At 43.7% G+C, this 15,060-nt stretch overlaps 1 protein-coding gene across 1 annotated transcript in view; it reads left to right on the forward strand.

Annotated features, from left to right (window-relative positions):
- The window catches only part of SLC16A3 (solute carrier family 16 member 3), a 69,555-nt gene that overhangs the window by 8,820 nt on the left and 45,675 nt on the right, over positions 1–15,060 (forward strand). The gene's annotated exons all lie outside the window — the stretch shown is intronic.

Genomic DNA, 15,060 nt, shown 5'->3' on the forward strand with positions numbered 1-15,060 from the left:
AAATGCATCAAAAGCACTGCATTTTTTACGTGTTTATGCTGCATTTCCATTGAAGTCTATAGAACCAAAAACACAATCTGCTGTGGGAAAAAAGTTCCTGATTCTTTACCGAAAACGCATCGGTGGAAAACGCACAGATATGAACGTGATCCATAGGAAACCATGTTCAATGGAATAGGCACATAGGTGTGAAACAGGCCTTAAAGGATAAGTTCACCTTTCATAACATGCTACGTTCAGACCAGCCCCCACTCCCTCCTGATCCCCATTTTGACAGGTGGTGGGGGATCTTCTCCCCCCTCGCTAGCTGTCAATTTTTTTAAAAACGTGGCGGTGCGGGGCTCCGCCCACATGGCCACGTCACTCATTGCCAGTCATCTGTGAATGAGAGACTACAAGTCCCAGCAGCCTTAGCGGCTGTCAGCTTGTAGCCCTCAATGGTGCTGTGAAGCTCCTTTTTAACCATTCAATCGATTTCTATCCAATCAGGTAGGCTGTTGTGCAGCATACAGTAGTTGTTCGTCGATCTAATGGATACTGAACAATCTGATGATGAGGTGTGTGATGAGCCTAAGGAAGATCCTCAAAGTTGTAAAGCTTATCGTCAGTCTTACAGTGCTCAGCATAAATGAGTACACTCCTTTCGAAAAGTAAAATTTGAATCAATATCTCAATGAACACAAGAATAATTTGCTAAATTTTAACAAAACTGAGTTTTATGGAACATTTGTTTAGCTCATTATATGAAAGTAAGGTTAATAATATAACTTAGATTACAAAATCTTCCGTTTTACTCAAACTAGTTGATGCAAAAATGAATACACCCCACAACACAAACTACTCAATCTAGTATTTTGTATGACCTCCATGATTTGTAAGGACGGCACCAAGTCTTCTAGGCATGGAATGAATAGGTTGGTGACATATTGCAACATCAATCTTTTTCCATTCTTCAAGAATTACTTTCAGAGCCTGGATGCTGGATGGAGAGTGATGCTCAAGTTGTCTCTTCAGAATTCCCCATAGGTGTTTGGTTGAGTTCAGATCAGGAGACATACTTGGCCACTGATTCACTTTCACCCGGTTCTTCTTCACAAATGCAACAGTGGCCTTAGATGTGTGTTTTGGATCATTGTCATGTTGCAAAAGTGCACAATGACCGAGGGCACGGAGTGATGGCAGCATCTTCTCTTTCAATATAGAGCAGTACATCTGTGAATTCATGATACCATCAGTGAAATGCAGCTCCCCGACACCAGCAGCACTCACGCATCCCCAAAGAAGGTCACTGCCACCACCATGTTTCACTGTAGGCACCATGTATTTTTCTTTGTACTCCTCACCTTTGTGACACCATACAGTTTTGAAGCCATCCGTCCCAAAAACATTTATCTTGGTCTCATCACTCCAGAGTACAGAGTCCCAGTAGTCTTCTTTTCAGCATGGGCCCTGGCAAATTCTAGGTGGTCTTTTTTGTGTGTGGGCTTTAGGAGAGGCTTTCTTCGTGGATGACACCCATGCATGGCATTCCTTTGCAGTGTACGCCGTATTGTGTCACAGGAAACAATCACCCCAGTTTGGCTTTCTACTTCTTTAGTAAGTGCAATGAACTTGCATAGAGATTTTCTTCAACCCTTCTCATCAGTAGACTCTCCTGTCGAGGTGTTAACTTCCATGGATGGCCTGGACGTCTCTGCAAGATGGTTGCAGTTCCATATTTGTTAAATTTTTGGATCACTTTTGCTATAGTATTCTGACTCATAAGTAAAGCTTTGCTGATCTTCTTGTAGCCTTCACCTTTCTTGTTTAAAGAAATTATTTTCTTTCTCAGGTCTTGTGACATTTCCATGTGGTGCCATTGCTGACAGCATGAAACGGGAGGGGTTTTCTTTGTTAAGTATTGCACTTTTATAATCTGTCTGCTGGACACCTGTTTAATGAATAATTAGACTTGCCTGTAGGTGAATTCTTGTTAATTAGGATTTTGTTGCCTAAAATTTAGCTTTGCCCGTAAGACTTTCATTGGGGTGTGTTCATTTTGGCAGCATGGTCTTGAATAAATTTGTTAGGAAAAATACTTTTATGTGTGTGCACATTAACAAATCTTGTTTGCAATCAATGGCCCGCATTTGTGGGAGTATTTTGTATTATAGTGTCCCATTGAAAATGTTGATTCTGAAAAGCAAGGAAAGGTTTTCTGACAAATCTGTTGGGTTGTACTCATTTATGCTGAGCACTGTATATGCCAACTGATTTGCTGAGATATTTATATCTATGGTATATTGTTCTATTTTAGCATTCAGTGTTGGTGCTTTGTTTTTAAAGGTTGTATATTTTTAAAGGCTCCTCTTGGAACCAGTTGCCGGTTGCTTTCTGAACATTAATATCAGCAGAGCAGTATATGACAGTTTTGATTGGCTGTTGTCCATTACACCACATCGACCTGTAAAATATAGCTTGTCACTCCACGGACCTCTTGGCATGTTATCTTGACTTTATGCTGGGTGTATTTTTGGCTACTCTTACTCTACTCTGTATAAATTGAAGAGCGGCTTTCCAATGTGCTATATTTACTTTGCAGAGTAAAAAGTCCAGCCTTATCGCAAACAATTGTAGTGCATTAATGACTTGTTGCTATGACAGGATTTAATTAACCTAGAGTGTGTTAATCAGTTTGCAGTCCATCTAGTGGAAAAGTGTTTGCAGTCCATCTAGTGGAAAAGTGTTTGCAGTCCATCTAGTGGAAAAGTGTTTGGCAGTACACCTGTACACCAGCTTCTGAGTAGACCAGGCCAACAAAATATCTCACTTCTAAGGTATCTGGCAGTATACTTGTGGCCAGGCCCATGCCACAGTTGTACCTTCAAATAACAGCTTGTGTGTAGACTGGATCAACCAGACGTCTTTCTTCTGCAGTATCTGGCAGAACACCTGTGGCTAAGCCCATGCTGGCATTGTCCCTTCAGATAACAGCTTGTGTGTAGACTGGATCAACCAGACATCTTTCTTCTGTAATATCTGGCAGTATACCTGTGGCCAGGCCCATGCCACAGTTGTACCTTCAAATAACAGCTTGTGTGTAGATTGGATCAACCAGACGTCGTACTTCTATAGTATCTGGCAGTATACCGGTGGCCAGGCCCATGCCACAGTTGTACCTTCAAATAACAGCTTGTGTGTAGACTGGATCAACCAGACGTCTTTCTTCTGTAGTATCTGGCAGTATACTTGTGCCACAGTTGTACCTTCAAATAACAGCTTGTGTGTAGACTGGATCAACCAGACGTCTTTCTTCTGTAGTATCTGGCAGTATACTTGTGCCACAGTTGTACCTTCAAATAAAAGCTTGTGTGTAGACCGGATCAACCAGATGTCTTTCTTCTGTTGAATCTGGCAGAACACCTGTGGCCAGGCCCATGCCGGCATTATCCCTTCAAATAACAGCTTGTGTGTAGACTGGATCAACCAGACGTCTTTCTTCTGTAGTATCTGGCAGAACACCTGTGGCTAAGCCCATGCTGGCATTGTCCCTTCAGATAACAGCTTGTGTGTAGACTGGATCAACCAGACGTCTTTCTTCTGTAGTATCTGGCAGTATACCTGTGGCCAGGCAAATGCCACAGTTGTACCTTCAAATAACAGCTTGTGTGTAGATTGGATCAAGCAGACGTCGTACTTCTATAGTATCTGGGAGTATGCTTGTGGCCAGGCCCATGCCACAGTTGTACCTTCAAATAACAGCTTGTGTGTAGACTGGATCAACCAGACGTCTTTCTTCTGTAGTATCTGGCAGTATACTTGTGCCACAGTTGTACCTTCAAATAACAGCTTGTGTGTAGACCGGATCAACCAGATGTCTTTCTTCTGTCGAATCTGGCAGAACACCTGTGGCCAGGCCCATGCCGGCATTGTACCTTCAAATAACGGCTTGTATGTAGACTGGATCAACCAGACGTCTTTCTTCTGTAGTATCTGGCAGTATACCTGTGGCCAGGCCCATGCCACAGTTGTACCTTCAAATAACAGCTTGTGTGTAGATTGGATCAACCAGACGTCGTACTTCTATAGTATCTGGGAGTATACTTGTGGCCAGGCCCATGCCACAGTTGTACCTTCAAATAACAGCTTGTGTGTAGATTGGATCAACCAGACGTCGTACTTCTGTAGTATCTGGCAGTATACTTGTGGCCAGGCCCATGCCACAGTTGTACCTTCAAATAACAGCTTGTGTGTAGATTGGATCAACCAGACGTCTTTCTTCTGTAGTATCTGGCAGTATACTTGTGCCACAGTTGTACCTTCAAATAACAGCTTGTGTGTAGACTGGATCAACCAGACGTCTTTCCTCTGTAGTATCTGGCAGTATACTTGTGGCACAGTTGTACCTTCAAATAACAGCTTGTGTGTAGATTGGATCAACCAGACGTCGTACTTCTGTAGTATCTGGCAGTATACTTGTGGCCAGGCCCATGCCACAGTTGTACCTTCAAATAACAGCTTGTGTGTAGATTGGATCAACCAGACGTCTTTCTTCTGTAGTATCTGGCAGTATACTTGTGCCACAGTTGTACCTTCAAATAACAGCTTGTGTGTAGACTGGATCAACCAGACGTCTTTCTTCTGTAGTATCTGGCAGTATACTTGTGGCACAGTTGTACCTTCAAATAACAGCTTGTGTGTAGACCGGATCAACCAGACGTCTTTCTTCTGTCGAATCTGGCAGAACAACTGTGGCTATGCCCATGCCGGCATTATCCTTCAAATAACAGTCTGTAGATATGGCAAACCACTTGTCTCACTTCTATAGTATCTGGCAGTATACCCATGACTAGGCCCATGCCAGCATTTTTTAAAAATAGCCTCTGTGTAGACCAGGCCAACTATCTCAAGCTGACGTTGTAGCTTTAACAACTTGTGTATAGACCAGGCCAACCAGGTGTCCCGCTTCTATAGAGCTTTAAGCAGCTCTTCTTAAGGGTTTATAAGGGCTTTATCTTGAATTAGGCCCAGACAGACTATAGCCCTAGATGGGAGTACGTCTTGCTCAGTGTAATGGATAGTGACATCTTCCCATCCTCGCTGGCGTTGCTAGAGAGCTGGGATCCAACAGGGAGCTTGAAGACGTCAATCCATCTTCTCTGCAGAAAAGGGAATGTGCACTGATTTTCCAATGTTTCACAGATTAACTGTATCCATTTCCTGGAAGAAATTGTTATTGTCACTAGATAGTGCACATATTGCCTGGCCAGTTTTCACTGGCAAATCTATTGGATATTACAGGCAAGATTTGAGCAAGCTGTGCAATCTCCAATATCTGCAGGAACAGATTCTTGCATGGCTAGCGTAGGCCATGGCCTACGGCCACATGCTGTATATATATATATATATATATATATATATATATGTATATATACAGTATCTCACAGAAGTGAGTCCACCCCTCACGTTTTTGTAAATATTTTATTCTATCTTTTCATGTGACAACACTGAAGAAATGACACTTTTCTCCAATGTGACGTAGTCAGTGTACAGCTTGTATAACATGTAAATTTGCTGTCCCCTCAAATTAACTCAACACACCGCCATTAATGTCTAAACCAAACGTGAGTACACCCCTAAGTGACAAGGTCCAAATTGGGCCCAATTAGCTATTTTACCTCCTCGGTGTCATGTGACTCGTTAGTGTTACAAGGTCACATGACACCAGCTCTGTGATGTCGTCGTGGAGGAGTGGAAGAGGACTCTAGTGGCAACCTGTGAAGCTCTGGTGAACTCCATGTCCAAGAGGGTTAAGGAAGTGCTGGAAAATATTGACACTTTGGGCCCGATTTGGACATTTTCACTTAGGGGTGGACTCACTTTTGTTGCCAGCGGTTTAGACATTAATGGCTTTGTGTTGAGTACATCTGACAGAGGTGGTGGATTCCCTAGTGGATCACTTCACAATATTTCACCGTGATTGCCGTATTTATATCCTTCGGACAATTTATAGCTCTTACTCCACTGATATTTTATGGATTTTATATATTCTCACTTTTATGCTGCACTTTACTGTTTCACATTTATTGGGCTTAAAAAAAATGCATGTTTACATGTTTTTAAGGCGCTTCCATTTACAACTCTGTGAACCCAGAAACACAGGATTCTGCTCCTACGCTACTAGTTGCGCATAGAAATGTGCATGAAAAATGCGCACAAAAAAGTCTCTAAATCACCTGACTACGCTCACATACAATGGAGGATGGGGCATTTTGTGTATAATAAAATGTCTTATACCCTGACTGCCAGTGCGATCCAGTTGCTCTGCTGTTAGTGGATGACTACCAGGGAATTTTGAAGCTGCCCATACACAAGGTGAATTTCGACTAGTTGCTGAGTAGAGATGAGCTCAAGCATCCTCTGAACTCATCTCTAGCCAAACTTGTGCTCTTTTTTTTTTACCCAATGAGCTGTGGGGAGGGAATGGCCCAGCTTGCAACTCATTGGCGTAAAAAAGAAAGAGCGCTAGAGATGGCTTTTGGTTAGAGATGAGTTTTGGGGATGCCTGATCTCATCTCTTTTCCTGGTGATGAAGTGGACTAAGTTCAAGCTATAGGTGGCCCTGTTGGCTGCCTCCCACCCAGGGGCGGACTGACCATTTGGAAACTCGGGCACTGCCCGAGGGCCCGGGGTCAGTAGAGGACCTCATGAGATGCCCCTGGTACCTTTTTCATAGGCTTTTTTGAGTTTGGGCAAGGACACAGGGGTCCCATGATCCCCTATTGCCCGGGGGCCCCATGAGTTGTCAGTCCGCCCCTGCTCCCACCTGACATTCTTCAATCTGAAAATCTATGTAGAAAATTGTCAGCTGGATAATGGCTCCATCCAATCAGATGCAACCTATGATCCCACGGGTGCTGGCTGTCACAAACCAATAGCCAGCAGAAGAGTTTCCTCCATTCATACTGGATGGGGTAACCAACAGATTTCTCTAGCTCAACTCAGACCATCTTACAGCACATGACCATCTAGAGCACGGGTGTCAAGCTGATGGCCCTCCAACTGTTACCAAACTACAAGTCCCATGAGGCATTGCAAGATTGACAGTTACAAGCATGGCTCCCAAAGGTAGAGGCATGATGGGACTTGTAGTTTCGCAACAGCTGGAGGGCCACCAGTTTGACACCCCTGATCTAGAGTATACTTCTACATTATTAGAAATCTCCTTTGATTGATGAGTGACTTCCGACGTTGAGCCTGTCAGGCCTCCTGCACGTTAAATTGTAAATTGATCATGCATGTCTATGTAGTCACAGTTGTATGCAATTAGTCCTTCGTATCTGCTGCCCTATATTACATTTGTTTTAGGCCGGTGTTGTGTCAGCATGGAAAGCAAAAATTGATCCTATAGACAACCAGGTCTCCAAGATATAAACCAGAACATGATTCTCCAACGGTGCCATGCCAACAATAAAATATTTTGGGTGGAGCTGGCTTTAAATAACAAGCTTATGTCATGGGAATTCGGATGATGTTTGCATTGCGGGGCTTAGGCTGGCCATACATTTATTTATAGATTTTTGCTTTAGATTTACCGAAAACTATATAATATGAGGTCAAACCTAAATTACACTTTCAATTAGGCAGGTTCTTGGTACATAGTTTATTATTTATTAATTTCAGGTACTTATATAACGCCATCCATTTACGCAGCACTTTACATATATATTGTACATTCACATCAGTCCCTAACCCTCAAGGGGTGTACAATCTAAGGTCCCTAACTCACATTCATACATACACATACTAGGGACAATTTAGACAGGAGCCAATTCACCTACCAGCATGTCTTTGGAGAGTGGGAGGAAACCAGAATACCTGGAGGAAACCCACGCAGGCACAGGGAGAACATGCAAACTCCAGGCAGGTGGTGCCGTGGTCGGGATTTGAACCAACGACCCTAGTACTGCCAGGCGGAAGTGCTAACCATTTAGCCACTGTGCTGCAAATTGGGGAAAAATTGGACAGAAAATTGAATAGTGTATGGCCAGCCTAAAGGTGGGAATACACGATTAGAAAATCGACCGATCGGTCATCCGACGACCGAGAAGCGTTCGTTCGTTGGTCGAAATCGTGGCTCACATTAACCAATTTAAAAAATTCGTTCATCGGGCAATACATAGTGTTGACATCTTCCGTACAAGTGGAAGTGATGCGGTGTGCGTGTGACCTTGTAGCCACGCCCTTCCGGTCAGAACGAGCGATTTACACAACAATTACCAGCAATGAGTATAATATCATTTATTCCATGACCTATATACATAAATAGTGATACGTAAAATTTAATCTGCACAATTCTGGGTTCATTATCTCATTAGGCCGATGTACTTTTAACATTTTGATTTTTCGTTCATGTTTACGAAGATTTCTTGGACATAAACATCCGGGTCATCTTCTGTTTCCGCTCATGCTTGATAGATTTTTTTTCGTACGAACGTCATACCGCCGCATAGAAAATCGGACGTTCGTATGCGAAACGACAACATTTTTCACTGTTGTTCAACCAGATTTTTTCGTTCATTGTTATTGGTTAAAACATCCTGCTCATCAACAAAGAGAAAATCGTTCGATCAGTGGTTCCGCAAAATTTTTCGTATGATTTTCTTATCGTGTGTACGGGGCATTAGCCGCATCACTGTTGCTAAAAGGATGCAATTAATAAGAACAGGTTTATGTAATGCAATTAGGCAGGGGTGGACTGACAACTCATGGGGCCCCCGGGCAATAGGGGTTCATGGGGCCCCTGTGTCCTTGCCCAAACTCAAAAAAGCCTATCAAAAAGGTACCAGGGGCATCTCATGGGGCCCCCTACCAGGGGCGGACTGACAACTCATGGGGCCCCCGGGCAATAGAGGATCATAGGGCCCCTATGTCTTTGCCGAAACTCAAAAAAGCCTATGAAAAAGGTACCAGGGGCATCTCATGGGGCCCCCTACTGACCCCGGGCCCTTGGGCAGTGCCCGAGTTTCTAAATGGTCAGTCCGCCCCTGCCCCCTACTGATCCCGGGCCCTCAGGCAGTGCCCGAGTTTCCAAATGGTCAGTTCGCCCCTGCAATTAGGTCAGATCAGCTTGACCATAGGTGTGCAGTCTCCCCCTCCCCCAACCGCACACATATCACAATACAGACCCTGACCATCCCCCATCCAGACAGGTGGCTGATGGACACTTCATTTGCATAAAACGTATTATGGCGGCTCTGGCAGACATCTGTTGTCATGTGTAGTTATCTTGCTTGATCTTCATTATCTCTCCGATCTCTCGGGATGTAGCCAGGATTAATAGCGGAGCACAACTGATGCTTTCTGGATTTTATATTATTAAACTGAAACCAGCAGGGTCTGTGTTGTTTGTCTCCCGAGTCTGGTTCTAGAAGTCCTGACACCATGGCCTGATGCACATCGAGTGTTTAGCAGGTGCATGAGATTTTCTTGCAGGTAGAAGGCATAGGCTCACCATCTAGAGCACGGGTGTCAAACTGGTGGCCCTCCAGCAGTTGCCAAACTACAAGTCCCATGAGGCATTGCAAGATTGACAGTTACAAGCATGACTCCCAAAGGCAGAGGCATGATGGGACTTGTAGTTTGGCAGCAGCTGGAGGGCCACCAGTTTGACACCCTTGAGCCTTAATGCATTTAGGGCTCCTTCTTTACCCCCGGTTCACATCTATGCGGCCGTGCGGGACGCGTTTTGCACAGGCACCAGAGCCCATTCATTTGCCCGTGACACGCAGGGAAAGAAGTCCCTGCACTTCTGAAAACGCAGCCTGCACGGGAACCTCGGTTCCCAGTACGGTTGCGTTTTCCAGTGCGGGCGGCGTGCCATTAGAACTAATGGCACCCACCTGTGGGTCTGCATTTCTCTGTGCGGGTGGTGCGGCTGCACAGATTTTCCTGCAGATCCGCAGCGGCACCACCCGCACAGATGTGAACCAGGAGTTGGGCTCCGTGGACACAGGACACTTCTGAACGATGGAAACTGCTGGAAAATGTAGGTTAAAAAAAGTCTGTTTAGCCACGTTTGCATACCGCGTTTATGAGTGTTTGCTTTTAGAAGCGTTTTTAAAAGATAACCTCAGGAGACCTTTTAATATGCACAGTAAAACATGAACTACTTCAGACATTTTGAGAGAAATAGAGAGAGCAGAAGCAGAGAGAGCAGTATTTGTTGAGATTAGCTTCTTTTTTTTTTTGTGGTGTTTGGATGTGTTCCAGCTCATTTCTGTGCAGACATTATTGCAGCCGTGTCTAACATATTGTCTTTCATGCGAAACCTCAAAGTATGGTGTAGCGGGTCCATTTGAGTACCAGGAAAACGCTTTGCATGCATTTTTCATGATGAATAAAGGCTCTGGACAGCATCTGGAAATGGAAGAGTTAAAACATTTTCCAAACGCAAAAGCTTATAAACATGTTTAGCCGCGTTTACAAGCGTTTGGCGCTTGAAACGCTGATAAAATCTACTCCTGAGCACAAGTTTGGTGCGTACAAAAAAAAAGACTGTGAACTCAACTGTCTGTAAACGACATACTGGACATGGACACATAGGGAAACATTAGGGAGAGTTCAGGGGCTGCTGAAAAAAATGCAGAAAAGCTCCTAAACGTGCGTTTATCAGCTGCAGTGTACATGGAGCCTGAGCCAAAGTGTGTGTGTGTGTGTAAATATATTTTGAAATATATTGAATATGGCCAAAATTGTAGCATTTCAAAAATATGTCAATATATGTGGGAAGAATATTTTTAAAATATATTTTTATTCCATGTGGGAGGGGAGGGAATATTTTTAATAATAGTTAGTGTTAGGCTTGAATCCCATTTTAAGTATGTCTCTTTAAGCGGAACCTGACATAAGTCATGCACTCCTGCTTAAGGAATGTCTTGAGCAATAAAGCTCTACCCTGAAGAAGTCTTGGATGTAAAGACGAAACGCATGAGAAACTCCTGATGTCTGATATAAGGGCAACATCATTAGAGGCTGTGAATTCCTTAGAGATCACCCCCCTATGTGTCCCAGACTCTACAGAGACTGTGATGAGCTTCTGGAATGCATGGCTTATGGAGGACCCATATGACCATGGAAATAAGTAAAACCATGTGGGTTATGGATACTTGAAAATTTGCTTTGTGGCTACTGTGTGGTGCACACCCAAGCCGTATCCACAGCACCTCCTTTTGCATATATATGTGGAGGAGTGTAGCTAGGCGCAGTTGGGGTTGGTCTAAACCCTACTGGTATTGGATCCTGTTGTGGGTGGGTTTTTCTGGGCACAATTTATCATATTCAGTGAAGACTTCCGGTCTACGGCCGACATGTTTTGTCACTTCCGTCTTTATCAAAGTATTTGACGAAACGCGTCAGAAGGTGACGTCGGACGTAGACCGGACGTCTTCACTGAATATGATACGTTGAGGAGCGTCCATCTTGGATGAGGTCTAGAGTGAGCAAACGCTGATGCTGTTTTTAATGAGGAGATAAGTCTATATGCTGTTATGCTGTGTTTGTTTGTAAACGCTTTTTTACTGGAATAAATAGCTGTTTTTAAAAACACACTGCACTATATATACTTATCTATTCTGACCCATTATATACTGCCATTGGAAACCAGGAATATTACTGACCGAGAAGAACCGTTTCTATTCTATGCTTGTGGACTGGCTCAGTCCAGTAAGGTGTATGGTCTGTGAGGTGGTGGAGCGTTTACCCACGTATCACTGGTGGTCACAATTGATGATTGATGGGAGCACGGGGGAGCACATCATAGTGGTATTGAGGATGTCACACTTTATTTATTTTCTTTGGCTGTATATTGGAGGAACCTCGTTGATGGAATTTGTTATAAGACGTTTTCAAGTAAAAAGGAGGGTAAGAGTAAGGATTACAGACGCAGAGAAGAGGACATATGGTGGAGTGATTTAAGCACGATTTTACACTGATTTTGTGAGTGTGTTTCTTGTGATTGTTGTGAGTGTAGCGAGGATAATATTATTATTATACAGGATTTATATAGCGCCAACAGTTTGCTCAGTGTTTACAATATAAATGGAGATGATACAGCAACAATACAGTTCATTACAAGAGGGATAGGAGGGCCCTGATCCTAGGAGCTTACAATCTAGGAGGGAGGGGCTAGTGGTACAAAAAGTAGTAACTGTAGGGGATGGACTGGTAGGAGGATTAGAAGATTCCATTATTAGCAGAGGGCAGGATAGGTTTCCCTAAAGAGATAGATTTTCAGAGATCGCCTAAAAGTTCTGATGAATTGGGGTAGAGAGTTCCAGAGGATGGGGAAAGCTCTGGAGAAGTCCTGGAGACGAGCATAGGAGGAGGAGATGAGGGAGCTAGAGAGCAGGAGGTCATGCGAGGAGCAGAGAGGACGGTTTGGGTGATATTTGGAGACAGAGTTATAAATGGATTTGTATGTTATTGTTAATGTTTTGTTTATGTTTTGAATTTTATCCGTTGGGCAATGGGAAGCCAGTGGAGGGATTGGCAGAGAGGGGTGGAGGACACTGAGTGGAGGCCAGTGGAGGGATGGGCAGAGAGGGGTGGAGGACACTGAGTGGAGGCCAGTGGAGGGATGGGCAGAGAGGGGTGGAGGACACTGAGTGGAGGCCAGTGGAGGGATGGGCAGAGAGGGGTGGAGGACACTGAGTGGAGGCCAGTGTAGGGATTGGCAGAGAGGGGTGGAGGACACTGAGTGGAGGTCAGTGGAGGGATTGGCAGAGAGGGGTGGAGGACACTGAGTGGAGGCCAGTGGAGGGATTGGCAGAGAGGGGTGGCAGATACAGAACGGTTAGTAAGGTGGATGAGTCTGGCAGCAGCGTTCACGATAGACTGAAGAGGAGATAGCCTGCGATGAGGTTGGCCAATGAGGAGGGAGTTACAATAGTCAAGGCGAGATATAATAAGGGAGTGAATAAGTTGCTTAGTAGTTTCCAAGGTTAAAAACGGGTGTGTCTTGGAGATGTTGCGGAGGTGAATACACTATGTGCGTTTATATCTTTTTTTGAGGGTAACAATTGGAGGATGGAGTATCAACCACAGATGGAATAATACTACATAAGTAGACAGAGTAACACCACATCACTATAGGGGTTATTTAAGATGATATAAACGCTGTGAAAGACTTTTATTTTGGACTTTTGGGGGAGAAAGCGATATCCTGGCGTCTAAGTTTTGAACGTATATTTGTGCACAAATAAGGGATACCGGTTTTAAGGAATTTAGAGTGTATGGCCAGCTGAAAGTGATTCTAAAGGTTTTTTATTTCTTTTTTATTAAGAAAAAATAACAAACATGTCTATACTTACATGCTGTGTGCAGTGGTTTTGCACAAAGTAGCCTGGATCCTCCACTTCTCGGGTCCCCTACAGGCTCTCCTTGCCCCTCTCTCCTGTCAGGTGCCCCCACAGCAAGCAGCGTGCTATGGGGGCAGCTGCTGCTCCATGTATCCATTCACATAGGGAGCTCAGCCCTGCCCCCTCTCTCTTCTCATTGGCTCACCAGCTATGATTGACAGCAGTGGGAGCCAATGGCTCCAGAGAGAGATATATCATATTACCCCGGTACAAATCATTAGTAATACCTCATCTGGAATATGCAGTTCAGTTTTGGGCACCAATTCACAAAAAGAACATTGGGGAACTGGAGAAAGTACAGAGAAGGGCAACCAAACTGATAAGAGTCATGGAGGATCTCAGCTATGAGGAAAGATTAGAGGGACTGAATTTATTCTCTCTTGAGAAGAGGAGATTAAGGGGGGATATGATCTCCATGTATAATACATAAGGGGGGATATGATCTCCATGTATAATACATAAGGGGGGATATGATCTACATGTATAATACATAAGGGGGGGATATGATCTCCATGTATAATACATAAGGGGGGATATGATCTCCATGTATAATACATAAGGGGGGATATGATCTCCATGTATAATACATAAGGGGGGATATGATCTCCATGTATAATACATAAGGGGGGGATATGATCTCCATGTATAATACATAAGGGGGGATATGATCTCCATGTATAATACATAAGGGGGGATATGATCTCCATGTGTAATACATAAGGGGAAGGGATATGATCTCCATGTATAATACATAAGGGGGGATATGATCTCCATGTATAATACATAAGGGGGATATGATCTCCATGTATAATACATAAGGGGGGATATGATCTCCATGTATAATACATAAGAGGGGATATGATCTCCATGTATAATACATAAGGAGGGATATGATCTCCATGTGTAATACATAAGGGGGGGGGGGATATGATCTCCATGTATAATACATAAGGGGGGATATGATCTCCATGTATAATACATAAGGGGGATATGATCTCCATGTATAATACATAAGGGGGGATATGATCTCCATGTATGATACATAAGGGGGGATATGATCTCCATGTATGATACATAAGGGGGGATATGATCTCCATGTATAATACATAAGGGGGGATATGATCTCCATGTATAATACATAAGGGGGGATATGATCTCCATGTATGATACATAAGGGGGGATATGATCTCCATGTATAATACATAAGGGGGGATATGATCTCCATGTATAATACATAAGGGGGGATATGATCAACATGTATAAACACATCAGTGGTTCATATAGTGAACTCGGTGTAGAGTTATTCCCCCTGAGGTCATCAAAGAGGACAAGGGGCTCTCTTTACGTCTGGAGGAAAAGAAATGTAATCTCCAAACATGGAAAGGTTTCTTCACAGTAAGAGCTGTAAAAATGTGGAATAGACTCCCTCAAGAGTTGGTTCTGGCCAGCTCAGTTGATTGCTTTATAAAAGTCCTGGATTCTTTCTTGGATACACAGAATATAACTGGATATAACATTTATAGATAAAGTTGATCCAAGGAATATCCGGTTGCCTCTCGGGGGAACAGGAAGGCATTTTTTTTCCCTGCAGGAGCAAATTGGATCATGTTTTGCTGGGGGGGTTGCCTTCCTCTGGATCAACTGTGGGTGTAGGATTATAACT

The sequence above is a fragment of the Staurois parvus genome, unplaced genomic scaffold (assembly GCF_062004578.1).
Source record: "Staurois parvus isolate SC_StPar_1 unplaced genomic scaffold, SC_StPar_1.0 ptg000003l, whole genome shotgun sequence".
NCBI classification, from domain to species: Eukaryota; Metazoa; Chordata; class Amphibia; order Anura; family Ranidae; genus Staurois; species Staurois parvus.